We start from the raw sequence: 16486 nt of genomic DNA on the forward strand, positions 1-16486 counted from the left end.
AAGTTTACAATTTTAATTGTCGTCGTTTTATAGAATGAAATGTGTGATGTAGGGTAGATTTAGCAATTAACAGAGGGAGGTGTATTGATATGTAAAAGATGAGAGAGTCAGAGGTCATTAGAAAGGCCAGGAAAGAGTGGCGCTGTCTTCCTTTTCCAACAAAGGAGACTCTGTAATGCGATGGAGACATCACTCAGCTTGGAATTAAATTGCAGGCCAAGCCGGCTAAAAATAGTGAACCTTTCAACATGGATCATATCACTGAGCTGTGACTACGCATTATTTAAACTCTCAATGACAAATAAAGAACCAGCTCCTTATTGCTGTTAGAATTAAAAGAACTATGGTGCAAAGCAGAACAATTAATTATAAACAAAGCCATACAAAGTTTTCAACATTCAATATAATCTTTTTTTTCCTGTAAAACTGTAGCAGATAGTTTGTTCTTAATTTGTACGAGAACTTTCTCCTCCCTTTCCTCCCAGTCTTTCCCAATTTCAGTTGTCTTCTTGGGGGTGTCAGTCAACCAGAGAACCATAGAAATCTATGGCCTAGAATCAAGCTATTTGGCATCTCGTTTTCATACAAGCCATAAAAAGTTACTTTGATTTATTCCAAATCTTGCATGTCAATACCTATTCAGATGCTCTTTTAAATACGATGATAAATATTTTCCACCCTTCTCTCAGGTAATGTTCAGACTGCTGCCACTCTTTGGATGAGAAAAGATTTGCTCAATTTGCTTCTTGTCCTTCCAACAATTAATGTCCACTAAAAGAAATAGATCCTTCCTGGTCACCTACTTTAGGCCACTTCTAATTTTATATATCACTATTAATTTTCCCTCAGTCTCCTTTATTCTATTCGGAGGAGGCGCTGTCCTGAACGGCTGCCTGTCCTGCAGCTGTCCGGTTTTTTCCCCTTCTTTTTTATTATTTTTAGTACGTTGAGTGTGTAGTCAGGGGGCCTAATCTTTTTATGTGTGGGGGGTGGTGGGGGGGAAGGGGGAAACTGCTTTTCGAGTCCCTACCTGGTCGGAGGGGTTGCCTTCCTCCGAGCAGCGACTTCGACCTGTCCTTGCGGCCTACCAGCGGGTCCTGGAGCGACGTTTCCCTGAGGGGACCTGGCCAGAACATCGGCTTTGGCGGCGGCGCAGAACATCGGCTTTGGCGGCGGCGCAGCGCTGGAGCGCTATTGCGGAGCGGGCGATGCCTTTCCTAGGTCGCCGCGCTGGAACTCCAGTATGCTGGGACCGCCGATGAGAACATCGTGGAGCTGCGGTTCTGTGGAGCGGCCAGCTGCGACGCTGAACGTTACATCCCGGAGCCTGGGATCTCTTGCTGAGATCGCCAGTGTGTGGAGCTCCGTCCGGCGCGGTCTGTTGGCTTGGAAGCCGCGGTCTCCGGTGGGAAGGCGACCGTTCCTGGCACCCCAAGCCGCTGGGGGTTCTCCCGACGCCGGAGCACCATCACCCGGCGAGAACATCGGGCGCCGTGGCGGCGACTGTGGAGGCCTCAATAGGCCCGACTTTGGGTGGACAAGAGGATGGGGACTGGACTTTGTGCCTTCCCCCACAGTGGGAATCACTGTGGGGGGATGTTTTTGTGTTGAACTTCTTTTTGAATACTATGTTGTATTTTTATTAGTGTGCTGCAAGGACATCTGAATTTCCCCTGAATAAGGGGATTAATAAAGTTTAATCTAATCTAATCTAAATTACACCAGCCAAATTAAAATACTCTTAACTTTCGTAAATTTTTTGTAAACATATTCTGCAACTTCACTAATCATATCAATGTAACAACATGCAGTGTAGTTGTTGTCGCCATATCATTCTAGCATTCCTGCACTCCAAGGTTTCCCTGCAGTACCCTACAATATATTGTTTTTGTTTAAAATCAAAAGACACAAAGTGCTGGAGTAACTCAGCGGGTCAGGTAGCATCTATGGAGAGCAACGATAGGCAGTGTTTCGGGTTGGGACCCTTCTTCAGTTCTGTATTGTTTTCTGATGCCTTATTTGCCAAATACATTTCATTTCAGTTTGAATTTCATTCGTCACTCATATGTCTACTTGAATCTACAGATAATTCCAGATGCCTACAATTTCCTTTTTCATGATCAAGCAAACTGCCATTTTTTGTGAATAGTCCCCAAACTTTGACATGGTTCCAACATTTATATACAAATCTGTGATACTAATTTACTATGCAAATCAATTAATCCTTAAAGCCATTCATTCATTGAAACTCTTACCCTAACAAACTATGACCCTTTGCTCTCTATCACTGAACCTATGTTTTGGTCCATTGCCATTTTCCCTTGGATCATGTTTGCTTTTATCTAATTTGTCCCCATAGACCCACAGAAGCAAGCTCTTCAACCCACCTTGTCCATGCTGACCGAGCTAGTGGGAGGTCCCATTTTCCTGCACATCGCCCATTGGCCACTTAACCCTTAATAACCATAAATCTAGTCAAATGATTTAAAAAAATCATAATTGTATTTACTTCTATAGCTTCCCCCAGCAAAGTCTATGTGGGACCTTGTTTAATATTTTGCCAAATTCTTTCCAAAGGTATCAAATATACCACCCTCATCAGCCGTCCCTGTTATCTCTTCAAAAGGTTACAACACTCGTGTAAACTGGGATAAATGATTGTCAGACAAAACTGCAACTGAACAATGCAAGACCTTTAAAGTGGATGTTTCAGCCACAGTCTAGGCACGATCTCCTGAGGGAGAAGTGTAGATAAATTAAAGCCAGAGATCCAGTGATGACAAAAAGGAGCTGAAAGGAAGAGCACATGACAGATGCCACATGTTAAATTGAGCTGATTACAGAAAGTTCAGATGAGAAGCAAAATAAGTAACCAAATAAGTAAGGCAAAGAAATCCTGAGTATAAATACTGGCAGTAAACTGAAAGGGTAATTTGAACAAGAGAGCAGGGAAATAGAGACACAAGAGACTGCAGATGGGGTAATCTGAAACAAAAAAACAAACTTCTGGAGTAACTCACTGGGTCATGCAGGTTCTTTGGAGGAAAAGGGCTGCTCGATATTTTGGGTTGAGATCATTCGTCCAAAGCTCCTTGATTCACTAATCTTCCAGCACTTTGTAAGATTTACAGAAAAATGTTTGTCAGGTGAGAAGTGGGACTGACCAGCGGGCAAAAGAGAATTTATTCATGAAGTGGGTAGGCACAGCAGAAATATGAAATTACTACTTTGCATCAGTCTTCACCAAGAAATAAGATGCTGCTTGAAACCCTGCAAAGAACGATATAATTGAGATTCTGGATGGACATCATTAATGATGACTGAAACATAGAAAATAGGTGCAGGAGTAGGCTATTCGGCTCTTCGAGCCAGCTCCGCCATTCAATATGATCATGGTTGATCATCCAAAATCAGTGGATTTCTGAGTTCCTGATTTCCCCCATATCCTTTGATTCCGATAGCCTAGAAGCTACATCTAACTCTCTCTTAAAAACATCCAGTGAATTGGCCTCCACTGCCTTCTGTGGCAGACAATTCCACAGATTCCCAACTCTCTTTTTTCCTTGCCTCTGTCCTAAATGGCCTACCCCTCATTCATAAACTGTGACCCGTGGTTCTGGACTCCCCCAACATCGAGAACATTTTTCCTGCATCTAGGCTGTTCAATCCCTTAAGAATTTTATAATTTTTCTATGATACCCTCTCATCCTAAATTCCAGTGATTATAAGCCCTGTTGTTCCATTCTTTCATCATATGTCAGTCCCGCCATCCGGTGAATTAACCTGGTGAACCTGCACTGCACTCCCTCAATAGCAAGAATGTCCTTCCTCAAATTAGGAGACCAAAACAGCACACAATACTCCAGGTGCGGTCTCACCAGGACTCTGTACAACTGCAGTAGGACCTCCTTACTCCTATACTCAAATCTTCTCTCTATGAAGGCCAACATGCAATTTGCTTTCTTCACTGCCTGCTGTACCTGCATGCTTACTTTCAGTGACTGATGTACAAGGACACCCAGGTCTCACTGCACCTCCCCTTTTCCTAATCTGACACCATTCAGATAATAATCTGCCTTCTTGTTCCTGCCACCAAATTGTACATTTATCCACATTATACTGCATCCTGAATGCATTTGCCAAGGCATACAGAGCCATAGGCCCAGCCTTAAATATCTAGAGACTCAGGTCCTACATCAACCTCCATCCAACCAGTCTTCTACTCACCCCACTATAAAAGTGGACATCACCTCTCTTGAAAACGTTGACCATTTCCCCTACCTTGGCAGCATTCTTTCCCCAAAAGCTGACATCGACTCTGAGGTCAACATAGAAACATAGAAACATAGAAATTAGGTGCAGGAGTAGGCCATTCGGCCCTTCGAGCCTGCACCGCCATTCAATATGATCATGGCTGATCATCCAACTCAGTATCCCGTACCTGCCTTCTCTCCATACCCTCTGATCCCCTTAGCCACAAGGGCCACATCTAACTCCCTCTTAAATATAGCCAATGAACTGGCCTCGACTACCCTCTGTGGGAGAGAGTTCCAGAGATTCACCACTCTCTGTGTGGAAAAAGTTCTTCTCATCTCGGTTTTAAAGGATTTCCCCCTTATCCTTAAGCTGTGACCCCTTGTCCTGGACTTCCCCAACATCGGGAGTAATCTTCCTGCATCTAGCCTGTCCAACCCCTTAAGAATTTTGTAAGTTTCTATAAGATCCCCTCTCAATCTCCTAAATTCTAGAGAGTATAAACCAAGTCTATCCAGTCTTTCTTCATAAGACAGTCCTGACATCCCAGGAATCAGTCTGGTGAACCTTCTCTGCACTCCCTCTATGGCAATAATGTCCTTCCTCAGATTTGGAGACCAAAACTATACGCAATACTCCAGGTGTGGTCTCACCAAGACCCTGTACAACTGCAGTAGAACCTCCCTGCTCCTCTACTCAAATCCTTTTGCTATGAAAGCTAACACACCATTCGCTTTCTTCACTGCCTGCTGCACCTGCATGCCTACTTTCAATGACTGGTGTACCATGACACCCAGGTCTCGCTGCATCTCCCCTTTTCCTAGTCGGCCACCATTTAGATAATAGTCTGCTTTCCTGTTTTTGCCACCAAAATGGATAACCTCACATTTATCCACATTATACTGCATCTGCCAAACATTTGCCCACTCACCCAGCCTATCCAAGTCACCTTGCAGTCTCCTAGCATCCTCCTCACAGCTAACACTGCCCCCCAGCTTAGTGTCATCCGCAAACTTGGAGATATTGCCTTCAATTCCCTCATCCAGATCATTAATATATATTGTAAATAGCTGGGGTCCCAGCACTGAGCCTTGCGGTACCCCACTAGTCACTGCCTGCCATTGTGAAAAGGACCCGTTTACTCCTACTCTTTGCTTCCTGTTTGCCAGCCAGTTCTCTATCCACATCAATACTGAATCCCCAATGCCGTGTGCTTTAAGTTTGTATACTAATCTCTTATGTGGGACCTTGTCGAAAGCCTTCTGGAAGTCCAGATACACCACATCCACTGGTTCTCCCCTATCCACGCTACTAGTTACATCCTCGAAAAATTCTATAAGATTCGTCAGACATGATTTACCTTTTGTAAATCCATGCTGACTTTGTCCAATGATTTCACCACTTTCCAAATGTGCTGCTATCCCATCTTTAATGAACTGAGTCATGGACCACCTACAACCATCGCCTGAGTTGTGCCAGCGGAGCCTACGCCAGACTCAGGAAAAGAGTCTTTGAATACTGAGACCTAAAGGCTCAAACAAAACTGCTGGTCTACAGAGCTGTTGTCCTCTCCACCCTGTTGTATGGAACTGAGTCATGGACCACCTACAGCAGGCACCTGAGAGCCCTGGAACAATTCCATCAAAGATCCTTACGAAATATTCTGAGGATCAGCTGGGAGGACAAACGCACCAACATCAGCGTTTTGGAGGAAGCCAACATGACCAGCATCACCACCACAATAATGCAGCACCAACTTCGAATGACTGGCCATGTCATACACATGTCTAACACATGTCTCCCTAAACAAATCTTGTACTCTCAATTGAAGGAAGGTTGGCGAGTCCCCGGCGGGCCAAAGAAACACTTCAAGGACAACATCAAGAGCGGTCTGATGAAATTCCACAACGAGCAACTGGGAGCACATTGCATTGGACAGGCACTCCTGGAGGAAATCCATGCAGGAAGGAGCTGCACGTCACGAAATGGAACTACGTCGTGTTGCAGTGACAAAGCGACAGCACCGTAAGGAGAGAGAGAAGGGGGCTCGACGACTACCAACCACTGCCAGTCTCCATTGCCCACGTTGCACCAAGGTGTGTGGATCGCGGATCGGCCTCTACAGACATCTGCAGACCCACAAGTAGATGACCCTATGGAGAGGAGAGGACAGTCATACTTGTTTCGAGTCACCGTCGATGATGATGACCACATCCGCCATGTATCTGCCCACTCACCCAACCTATCCAAGTCACCCTGCAGCCTCATAGCATCCTCATCGCAGCTCACAATGCCACCCAGCTCTGTGTCAGCTGCAAACTTGGAGATGTTACATTTAATTCCTTTGTGTAAATTGTTCATATATATTGTAAATAACTGGGATCCCAGCATTGAGCCTTGTGGCACCCCACTAGTCACAGCTTGCCATTCTGAAAAGGACTCGTTAATGCCTACTCTTTGCTTCCTTTCTGCCAACCAGTTCTCTATCCATGTCAATACCCTATCCCCAATACCATGTGCTCTAATTTTGCACACTAATCTCTTGTGTGGGATCTTGTCAAAGGCTTTTTAAAGTCCATAATGATGATGATGAGGAGGTACTAGAAAGTTTATCTTTATGATACGGTACGATACAATGATAGAACTTTATTTATCCCAGGAGGGAAATTGATCTGCCAACTGCCATAAAAACATAAAAACACAAAATACATGAAACATATCATGAAATGCATTTACTTAATGAATAAATCCCCTGATCTGGGTTTTGGCTATAATCTGCCAAGACTTTCTAATTCAGGGGTTGTGTCTAAGGATTGAAAATTACAAATGTTGCACCTTCATTCAAAACACAATGCTGTAAACTAAGTTACAACTGACTCGGGCAGCATGGAAGCGCAGCGGTAGCGTTGCTGCCTTACAGCGTTTGTATCGCCGGATACCCGGGTTCGATCCCGACCACGGTTGCTGATTGTACGGAGTGTGTACCTTCTCCCCGTGACCGCGTGGGTTTTCTCCAAGATCTTCGGTTTTCTCCCACACTCCAAAGACGTACAGGTATGCAGGTTAATTGGCTTGGTAAATGTAAAAATTGTCCTTAATGTGTGTAGGATTGCATTAATATGTGGGGATCGCTGGTCGGCGCGGACCCGGTGGGCCGAAGGGCCTGTTTCCGCACTGTATCTCTAAAATAAAACTAAACTAAACTAGTCAGTTTTACCTCAGTGACATTGAAGGTCGAGATATCAGCGACAGAAATTTGTTGACACTTAAATGGATTGATTATGGAAGTATGTTTATTTAAAAATAAAACTTACCTAACTAACATACATTTATTATGCATGTGGTACAGAGGGTGATGGGGAAATGTGGGTGCTATGTTATATATGAACTTCCAAAAGCAGTGGATTAGATTGCACATAATATTTTTTAATTAAAATTGAAACCAATGGAAGAATATAGTTAGAAACCGTCACTATTGGAACTGTTATTCATGGAAAGTCCGTAAAATTAAAATAATTGACTAAAGAAGCAAAAATGACATGAAATATTATTTTGTAGAGCAAGTGATTGGTCTGTAATGCATGCCATGAGCACTTGTCGAGGCAGATTTGCTTGTATCTGAAAGGAAATAATTTGTAGAGGCCAATGGAGAAAGGGCAACAAATGGGAATAGCTGGTTTGATTTTGCATTCAACCAGTGTGGACTTGATGGGCAAATTGCTTCCTCCTAGCTGCAATGACTGTGATTCCGTGAATATCAGTGACAAGCTGTCTGGCTTGTTAATCACTTGGTCTATCCCTTTTGTTTCTTATGAGTAATGGTACCACTTGAATAACCTCCCTGTCCTCCAACTCCATGGCAATAGCCAAAGAAGAATGATGGCCCAAGCATCCACTCTGTTTCTTAACTTCCTTAACTTCTTCGAACTGCCTGACATGCAGGTTACCTGGGTCAGATGACTTATTTACTTTTGTGAGCTGGAACCTTTAATATTTCTCTCTTTCTGTTTTTATTCTGCTTAATGTTTCACATGCCTCTTTGACTTCATTATTTGGATCATCTCCCTCTACTATAAAGTTAGCAGTGGGAGGTTTCAAAGGCTTATGCTGTTGGTAAAACCCATGCTTCTGGGTTAAATGCCAGCTTTCAGAGAATACAATGAGTATAGTAAAATGGTTTATTGCGGCTTCGCTTATTTACACTGCAGTGCAGCATCCTGCAGTGTCATGCTGTCCTGTAAATGTTTTGTAATTTTTTGCAAAGTAAACATTACCTTGATGATTAAAAGGAAATTTAGAGACATTGAGAAACTGGAAAAAAATTCAAAGGAATGTAGAACCGGTGAGCGGATAAATTATGAATTAAAAAATTCCTATCTTTGAGCACTATATCTGTATAGCAGTATATCTGTTATAATAAAAACACAAAAGGAAACATGAGCTTTTTTACAGAGCACTGTTAAAATGGTTAAATTGGCAAAGAGGTACACTCTGGCCATTTTGTTATGCAGGCCAGTTTTTTAATTTAATGTTCTGGGAATGGAATTTTTTTATCACTTTCTCTAAATGGCTAACTGGATTTTAAGAAAGTGACGCAGTAACTGTGAGATTGGCATTCAAGCACAGAAGTGCAAACATACTGGCTGCTCATAGTTTATGAGAGGAATTCATAGCATTCATTAAATGAGCAACCAGAACAGCATTACAATGCAGATTAAACTAGACTTCATCAGAAATGCTTATGGACATATGACTTGGCATTTGAGGCTAAACACTAAAAAACTAGAGTATTTAAAGGAATTAAAACCCCTCATATACGGTGGATTATTTCAATTAGAAATTGTTGTGGCATTTTTAAAGAGTGGTTTGATTAAAATAGCTCCTCACGTCTTGATGTCTGTGCGAATGAAGAACTTGCTGCAAAAGGCTCCCTCGCTGGTGTGTGATGCCTCTTGCCTTCTCATATCAAATGTTATAATTTTTGTCAATTTTTTTACTATCAATTCTGATTTCTGTGATCCAATCTATGGATCAGGGAATAATTGCTTGCATTAAAAGGATTATTGATCTGGATTATAACAAAAGGATGTTATTGAGGGGAATGATTTGAAATCTCTTTGGAACCTGCTTGTTAGGATAAGACTTTTGAAATGATGAGAGTTCGTAATGAAATCAATCATTCTGTTGAGATCATGGAAAAAAAAATTCTGAGCCAAGTGGTGAAAACAACTTAGATGAGGAAAGAGTTTCAGCAGCAGGCTATCAAAAACTATGCAGAAGACAGATGGGGGTGAAAAGGTTGATGTGGAAATTATTGAATCGTGACTGGGCATTAATTGCCATGAACTGAGACGGAAGTTGTTTTCTAACAATAATATTGCACAGCATATATGCTCAGACTAATAAGCTGCGCAAAAATGATGGAGGGATCTGATTCTAAAATATCAGGGTTTTTCATAATGAAGGCCATACTTGTGTGGAGACAAGGCTTGCACATGAGGAACCCCAAGGTGCAGTGTCCATGAATGAAAATCTATCCCTGTGGGTGTTTTACATAAATATTGAAAAAAGGCAAGTGAATCACCGGGACAAGCAAAAACAATCGTGTATTAAACTATGGTTTAGATTTGTTATTGTCATGTGTTAAGAGATATCGTGAAAAGCTTTATTTGCATGCTATTCAGACAGATCAGATATACGATACATAAATGCAATCAAATCAAACTCATGTTCACAAAATACACCAAAGTGGAAGAAACAGAGTGCAGAATATAGTTCTCAGCCTTTTAGTGCGTCAGTTCCATATCCTCAGTGGAGTAATGGTGAATCAGACAGTACCCCAGCTTATGGAAGGATCGTTCAGAGACCTGATAACAGAGGGGAAGAAGCTGTTCCTGACTGGTTGTGCAAGCCTTCAAGCTTCTGTACGTTCTGCCGCACGGGAGCAGGGAGATGTAGGACTGACCAAGGTGAGACAATTCTTTGGCAGATGAAGTGCAGATGGAGTCAATGGTGGGAAGTCTGGTCTGTGAAATGAACTGGGCTATATTTACAACTCTCTGCAATTTCTTGTGGTCTTCAGCAGAGATGTTCCCAAGCCAAGCTGGGATGCAAATCAATGGCATGCTTTCTACGATGCAGAGTGAGGAAATAATAAATTACAATTTTCATGAAACATTTACTTCCATGTTGCCTCATTAAGGCTATCTCTGTATGGGACCAATATCAAAATTTTTGGTGCAGTTTCTTTGAGACATTTTTGCAACATCAGAAGGTCTATTGAACGTCATGTTGCTTAATGTTTAATTGACAAACCATGTTGAATACATTGGTCTTCATCAGTCAAGATATTGAGTAAAGACGTTGGGATGTTATGTTACAGTTGATGAGTCTTCTTGAGTACATTGGCCTTCATTAGTTCAGGGTATTGAGTATAAAGGTTGGGATGTTATGTTACAATGGTACAAAATGTTGGTGAGGCCACATTTGGAGTATTGTGTTCAGGTTTAGTATTCCTGCTATAGGAAGAGACTAGACTAGACTAGACTAAATTGCAGAGACAATTTACAAGGATGTTGCCAGGACATAAGGGGCTAAGCTATTGGGAGAGGTTGGGCAGGCTAGGACTTTATTCCTTGGAGCACAGGAAGCTGATGGGTGATCTTATAGAGGAGTATAAAATCATGAAGAGAATAGATGGGGTAAATGCATAGTCTTTTACCCGGAGTCGAGGAAACAAGAACCAGTGGGACAAAGGTTTAAGGTGAGAGGGGAAAGATTTAATAAGAACCTGAGGGGAAACTTTATGGAACAAGCTGCCACAGGAGGTAGTTGAATACAACATTTAATGTGCATTTGGATAGGTACATGGATAGGAAAGGTTTAGAGGGATATGGGCCAAATGCCGGCAAATGGGAGGTGTAGATTGGGCATCTTGGTCAGCATGGGCAAAATGGACCAAATGGGCTGTTTTCATGCTGATTGTATGAACAGAAATTTGAAATACATTTGGCACAAGTTGTGTGTTACATTAATCGCTACATGACTTCAATTTTATTTGTAATATTAATCGTTTTAAAAAATAAAATGAGAGACAACTGAGTGGGAGACGCCTGTAGTGAATAATGACTATAATTGTCATGTTAATATTGGATGGCTTAATTTCAGTGTCACTAGAAAAGTGTATCTTGAATTAATGACCAGCTTGGCACTGTGTCATGCTATGTGAACTTAAATATATCTGCGTAATCCAGACAATTTACAAATCAAATGCCCAATTCCTTCAACCCACCTAATATTTTTGCTCGAGTTAAGGTTATAGTTACAAGAACAAAAATGCCTTTCTTTGGCTGACATTTGTTCACTTGCATGGAATGGAGCCCAAGATGGCCTTCATCTCAGCTTTCAGCGATTTGAGAAGTCTTATCTTCAAACTGAGCTATTGCTTTCATTCAGCCAAACGGGAGAGATAACTTCAAAATCTGCGGCATATCCCCAATAAAAATTGCATTTGGAGGCACAATTACTTCCAAATTGGTTGAAGAATAAATGTTTCCCTTGTTTGACTGTGTGCTGCTGATGATGATGCTGACAGAGATGAGACTGGTGGTGTTGAGAGTAGTAGTATCAAGTTACTACATTAAACAAGAGTCAGGCACCTATCGTGGAGAAATGAGTGGTGATTGAAAATAGAGAAAAAATACTTGGACAGAGAGGAAATAGTAGAATCGCTGTGATTTTGTATCTGTAGAAATGACCCATAGTCATTTAATTTCTGCCTGGTTATGGCTGAAACCCACCTAACATTCTTCAATATTTGATACCAGTTGGTGATACCAGTTGGTGACATGATTACTTTAGATCTTATGGCATTATTTTCTGCAGTGAAGGGTATAATTGCTACTTCTGAGGAGAACAGCAATGCCAGCTGTGACAAATTATAGCCACGTTACTTGAGTGTGTTGGAAAGAACTGCAGCTGCTGATTTACACCGAAGATAGACACAAAATGGTGGAGCAACTCAGCGGGACAGGCAGCATCTCTGAAGAGAAGGAATGGGTGATATTTCGGGGTGAGACCCTTCTTCAGACTGAGAGCCGGGAGCGTGAGCATAGAGGCATGGAAGGGTAAGGTGTGAAAAGGACAGATCAAAGCAGACGATGCTAAAGGAAATGTAGAATGGTTCATTGTTAGCTGAGGGGAAGGTGACAGTGAAACTAGTTGGAGAACTAGGGTGGGGGAGGGGAGAGAGAGAGGGAAAGCAAGGGTTACCTGAAGCTCGAGTGTGATATGCTGGCGGAACAAGGAAGATCAGTCGTGTCGTTCTTGCTCCATAAGATTTTGTTTAGCAATAACTACATTTACCTTGTGATGAGATAAGTTTTGCTCGTTATTAGTTGACTCTTAATTGAAACGGCCACGCAATAGTTATAAAAATCCAAAATAAGCATTGTCTGATATCAACCCAAGGCACTCGATTCAAGCACAGTAAACTCTGCAAGAACCTCTTTGTTAATATCTGTGGGCTGTAGACAGTTGTGTCGGCTGACCCACAGACTGCTCAAGAGACAGTCACATGTGGTCATAGGCTTGGGTTAATGCGATGTTTAAATCAAGATTCAGAGTCTCCACTGGGAAACATCTTGCTCAGTAGTAATGGAGTCCCATGAGCCCAAGGGTGTAAAGTTAGGAGGGAGAAATCCTCTGAAATATTACACATTGACGTTTTATGTTTTCTCATGACGTTGGGGTAGGAATCGTCCTGCTGATAATCAGCTTTCCTCAGTTGATTATGTAATGTCACTCCATATTGAACATGAAATAGTATTCTTAAGAGCAATACTCATCAGCAAGAGTGGCTTGATGGTATCATTACAGAGGAAGTTGGCCAGATCTGGAAGCACGTACCTGCCAGACCGGCCTGTGAGGGCAAGACGACCAAAACCTCATTGATTTCTGCTGGGATGCCTACCATTTGTTGATGTATCCATTCATGACAGTATGGGTAGGAGGAACCACCACAAAGTACTACTGCAGTCAGATCTCATCTTAAAACAGAGGGCATTCCCCTGTGTTATACAAACATTTTCTGTTTTTTTAAAGAAAACGTGCCTCTCAAATCTCTTTTAATCATCCCCCTCTTATCTTGACCTATGTCCTCTAGTATTTAACATTTCCACTCTGGGGGGAAAAGATTGCCTATCTTTCCTATCTGTGCCTCTCATAATTTTATAAACTTCCAATCACCTCTGAAACCCCGGAGAAAACATTCAACCTTGTCCAACCTCTCCGAATAGCTAATGCACTCCATCTCATGTAACATACTTGCAAACTACTTCTGCACCCTCTCTAAAGCCTCCAAATGCTTCCCATAGAATAGCAACAGAACTGCACAATATAATCCAAATGTGGCCTAACCAAAGTTTTATACAGCTGCAATTTGACTAGTCAACTTTTATACTTGGTGCAGTTGTGTAACTTGCAAACACATAAGAATCACTAATTTGCAACTCCTGATATTCCACCTTCACCCATAGTTGTGGCCTGCAGTAATTGTGACATTGTTTAAATCAATCATAAGAATGCAAATCACATTCAGTTGATTTAGCTTTGTGTTTGTCCTAATAATGTCGTTATTTGTATCACTAAGCATAAAACCTCAAACTTTGTCACTTGAAACCATATACAGTATGTTTCTAATGCTGAAACATTCCTTATGGTTCTGTACTGATGCACCCTTTCCTAATTTCCATATACTTTCAACTTTCTGCATAATTGGAAGTGTAACATGCTTTTTTCCCTAACACAGCCATCAGCAATATCACTTGAACACTTCCTGATCATTGTAAAACAAAAATCACAAATGTCCTGTATTTGAAGTGACAGCAATGGAGATGTTTGATCATAAGATCATAAGATCCATGATTCATTTCAAAATAATGCTGAAAATATTTGAATTTCTAATGGAGATCGTCCACTGCATTTGTTATGTCAAGTCTCATTGTTCAGTGTTTTATATGGTTCAGTGCAACTCTTTGGAATGCTAAATGAGAGCAGGTATTCACTAGGGAGTAGATGTCGCAATGTTTTGACAGGTCTCGTTATTAAACCTTGTGTTGTCAATTGTAAAAGAGCTGCAGATCGTCTTATTGTTCATTTGCTGCAATTTTGTCCTCCGTGAACTTATCCCAATCTTGTTACCTAAATCCTAATTTGCACAAAGTTGTGATCACCCAAGTCCTGTACTTGGAGACATAAGAAGCTGCAGATGCTAGAATTTTGAGCATAACTGAAGGAGTGTCCTGACCCAAAACGTCACCCATCCATTCCCTCCACAGATGCTGCCTGACATGTTGAGTTCCTCCAGCACTTTGTGTTTTGCATCTTCTGACTATGTTGTTCTCCCAAATCCAAAATGGTTACATTTTACAATTACTTCCATGGCCACATTCCTCCCAATCTCTTTATCATTTGACCAAAGTCAGACCTTTGCAACTCTTCTTGAATTCTAAAATGCTTGAAATCAGGACTTTGTATTTCACTCTCTTAACCACCTCCAACGTGGAGGTACCTCCTTCACCATGTTCAAATTTTCATATAAATTTACTCACTAAACCAAACTCCTAATTATGTGACCTAATATCTTCTTTCTCCTGAGTTCTTGGGACACTTTTCACTGTTATAAAGGTTAGCATTGGCTTTAATGTCACAACAAATAAATGCACTGTGTGAATGTTACCCGATACAGTGCTTTCAGAAAGTATTCAGACCCCTTCACTTTATCCACATTTTGTTACGTTACAGCCTTATTCTAAAATGGATTAACTTCCTTTTTTTTTATCAACAATCTACACACAATATCCCATAATAAAAAAGTGAAAACAGGTGTTTAGAAATTTTTGCCAAGTAATTAAAAAGGAATAACTGCAATATCACATTTACATAAGTATTCAGACCCTTTACTCAGTACTTTGTGAGGCATCTTTGACTGCGATTACAGCCTCAAATCTTCTTGGGTATGACGCTACAAGGTTAGCACATCTGTATTGGGTAATTTCTCCAATTCTTCTCTGCAGATCCTCTCAAGCTCTGTCAGGTTGGATGGGGAGTGTCGACGCACGGCTATTTTCAGGTCCCTCCAGAGATGTTTGATCGGGTTCAAGTCCGGGCTCTGGCTGGGCCACTCAAGGACATTCACAGACTTGTCACAAAGCCACTCCTGCATTGTCTTGGCTATGTGCTCAGGGTCATTGTCCTGTTGGAAGGTGAACCTCCTCCCTAGTCTGTGGTCCAGAACGCTCTGGAGCAGGTTTTCATCAAGGATCTCTCTGTACTTTGCTCCATTCATCTTTGCCTCGATCCTGACTAGTCTCCCAGTTCCTGCCGCTGAAAAACATCCCCATAGCATGATGCTGCCGCCACCATGCTTCACCATAGGTGTGGTATTGGCCAGGTGTGAGCTGTGCCTGGTTTCCTCCAGAAATGACACTTGGCATTCAGGCTAAAGAGTTCAGTTTTGATTTCATCAGACCAGAGCACCAGAGAAAACAACCCTTTTGGCCAGGCACTGAAATCGCTATCAAAACATGGGGGGGGACACTGGGGGACACAATTTCTTGGCGGCCGCGCGCGCATGCGCACACTCACATACACACGTGAGGCTTCGGACGGTAATTAGTGACGGGTGCCGGCAGTCACCGAAAAAATCGTGTAAGTGGGACAGGCCCTTTAATTTCCCATCAAGTCTTCGGCTCCCACTAGTCGAGATGCAGGTGCATTGTGATAAAAGCATTGAAGCCTTTTTCCTAAGGTGGACTTCCTTCTGAAATGTAGCAAATTGTATTGATCGTGATTGGTGGCTATTTTATTTCAAGAGTTAAAACGTAATGGCAAGTATTATAAATGGCACATATAAAAGAAAGCTAACAAACCAATGAAGAAACCATCATTGTTGGTATAATTTTCAGTAGCACTCAACACCTGTTTGTCCTCTGGTTTAGTTGTGCGCAGGTGTGTTGTTGTCTTGTGGATCGCTGAAAGAAATTACCTGTTAAATTGAATGTGATTACTAACAATCGAGAACAGCTTTTATAAAGCGTGAATTGCCACATTATTATATGCATACCATTCAGTTTCTGGAAAGTTAGTTCGCCACCAGTGTTGTGGAATCATACGGAGAAAAATCATGCGTGATGTTTCTGGTCGGGACCCTTCTTCAGACTTCAACCACTAG

At 41.8% G+C, this 16486-nt stretch overlaps 1 protein-coding gene across 7 annotated transcripts in view; it reads left to right on the top strand.

Annotated features, from left to right (window-relative positions):
• rasal2 (RAS protein activator like 2) overlaps window positions 1–16486 on the top strand; it is a 351759-nt gene that overhangs the window by 168732 nt on the left and 166541 nt on the right. The gene's annotated exons all lie outside the window — the stretch shown is intronic.

This window comes from Amblyraja radiata, chromosome 10 (assembly GCF_010909765.2).
Source record: "Amblyraja radiata isolate CabotCenter1 chromosome 10, sAmbRad1.1.pri, whole genome shotgun sequence".
NCBI lineage: Eukaryota > Metazoa > Chordata > Chondrichthyes > Rajiformes > Rajidae > Amblyraja > Amblyraja radiata.